Here is a 2,611-nt window from a genome sequence, read left to right on the forward strand (position 1 = left end):
TTCTTTTCTATTTCACTTGAAGATTGTTGATCTTTCCTTATCAAACAAGCGTTGTACTTCATTTTGGATAAGCTAAGGATCTTTTTTGACATTTTTTTTATAAATTATTTATAGTTTTTGTTATTTTTTAAATAGAACTGGGAAAACTCTGTATAATAAAAAATATAATAAAACAATAGGTCAAGCCCATCAGTTTCGTCAAGCCCCTCACTCCCCCTACTGTAATTAGAAATCAGACTTTATATATATATATATTGATCATATTTTCATATACAATGACAATATTTAAGTACTTAATTTGGAATAAACCCACTTAAGTGAGTAAATTTTGATTTTATTTTTGGAAATAACAAAAAATTAAAAAAACTGAAATTATGTAATAAGACAAAAATATTTTAATAATAACAAATTATTTTTTATTAATAATAACATTTTAATAACAAACAAACAAAAAAAACAAAAAAGAAAAAATATTTAATTAAAATTTATTCCATGACATTTGCAAAACTTGGGCTAGCGTATATGTTGATTTGTTCTGGTGAGAACTTTATGATATTTAAAGTCCTTTTCAAGTTTAAACACTGTTTTTTATGCTTTGAGTGGAAAACTTGTCAAATCCAGAATCCATTTGGTATTTGACCAAAAAGTGTACAATTTTTACATTTTTGTGTAAAAACGACATTTTACGATTTACACAAAATGTAACTCATTTTTTGGTCCAAATGTTTCTTTAAAACAGTTTTCAACAAAAGCTCAAAAGTTTAATTTAAAAATACCGACTATGAAGTTTATAAATTAAAAAATAATAAAATCAATTTCAATCCAAAAAAATTCAATTCTTTGTATTATCTTGTTTTTTTCTCTTATTGTTCCTTAAATGTTATTTATTTGTAATTGTTATTGTTTAAATTTTCGTCTTTATTTATTCATTTGTTTATGTTTTTTATTTTTCTATCATCTTCTTTTGAATCTTAACAACAACTGTTATAAAATATTTTTTAATGTTATTTGTTAAAAACCAAATGTTGAAATAATGTGCACAAAAAAGACCACAGATTCAATCCGGCTTTTATTTTCAAGCTTGTCTATTGTGCTCGTTATTGTTCTTTTTTCACTTTTTGACCTTTTTTTGAGCTTCTTTTTGTCAAAAGAAAATACTTTTCAAAACGAATTTTGTAAAAAAAACAAAAGCTATATTTTAAGTTTATTTTAATTAAAATAAAAACCATTTCAAATATTTTTTTTTCATCTCGAGCAAAAATGACTTTTTTTCTCAAAAAACAAAGAAAAGACCCAATCAAACCCATTTTCCTGTTTATTAAAAGTGGTACTTAATTTTTTCTATTTTGGCTTAAAGTTCAACCAAAGTTTCACAAAATTTACTCACTTAAGTGGGTTTATACCACCACTGTATATGTTATTCAACAACACATGACATACAACATATTTATTATAACAACACTACTTCATTTTAAAAATACCAAATAAAAATTTTTATAATTTTTAATTATTAACCACTGAGTTTTGATTACAAATAACATATTAAAAATAAAACACGTAAACTTTTTTTGTATATAAACATGTAACATCACACATAGACTGAGAATACTAAAGTGAATACTTTTTCACCGAAACCCGAAAAAATCATTTTATAAAACTATATAAATGTTATTGTTTTAACTATAAATTTTAGTTTTTATTTTACTTCATTAAATTATTATTATACCATAATTTTACCAAAAAAGAAAAAGTATAAACTTTAATTTGAAAATATAAAAACTAATGGAAGATAACTTTGATCACGAAATTGTTTTGAAAGACAAATCTTTTAAAACTCTCTCTGATAATATGAAATCATTTATTCAAAATTGTGACTTAAAACTACAAAAGGTTGAAAAAGTTTACAACGCTATACAAATTCAAATTATGTGGATTGTGAAAAATAAAAGAACAGAAATAGATTTTATTTCTAAAATACACGCAAAAATTCTCAATGGACTACAATTACTTTTGGGTACAAAAATCGTTCGTAGTTTGACAGATGAAATCAAAAGTTTCGCATTTTACACTTTAAACGATTATGAAATTCAAATATATGCAGCAAAACACACACAGTGATGAGTCTAAACAAATATACACTTGTAAACACGAAAGTTGTAATTCTCAAATAATAATATTTTAAAAACATTGTTTCATTTTTGCAATTTTCTTCGATCCTTGGCATTGTGGACACGATGAAACGATCAAACAGAAAAGAATTCATTATATAATTTCAAACGAAATTGGTTGAAGATGCAGATCTGGGTATTCCGAGTTCTGTTTCTAAAATCAATAGACATATCACTTTTACTCCAAAAACTTTATACAATGTAAAATGTCAATCAAAATGATAAGATACTAAAAAACAAGCAGAAAAATTAAAACAGTATTTAGGATCTGTCAATGAATATAACACTGTTATATTTTTTGATATCGAAAACCGTTTTCTTGGATGTTTCTGCATTGACGTTTTGTCATTACATCAGTATGATTGTTCTTGTCTTGCAGTTGATGACACCCATTGTAAAAATAAGTTCAAAAAGCCTCTTGTTGCATTGGTATACAAATTCAA

The sequence above is a fragment of the Entamoeba invadens genome, assembly GCF_000330505.1.
Source record: "Entamoeba invadens IP1 unplaced genomic scaffold scaff_1105074724501, whole genome shotgun sequence".
Taxonomy (NCBI): Eukaryota; Evosea; order Mastigamoebida; family Endamoebidae; genus Entamoeba; species Entamoeba invadens.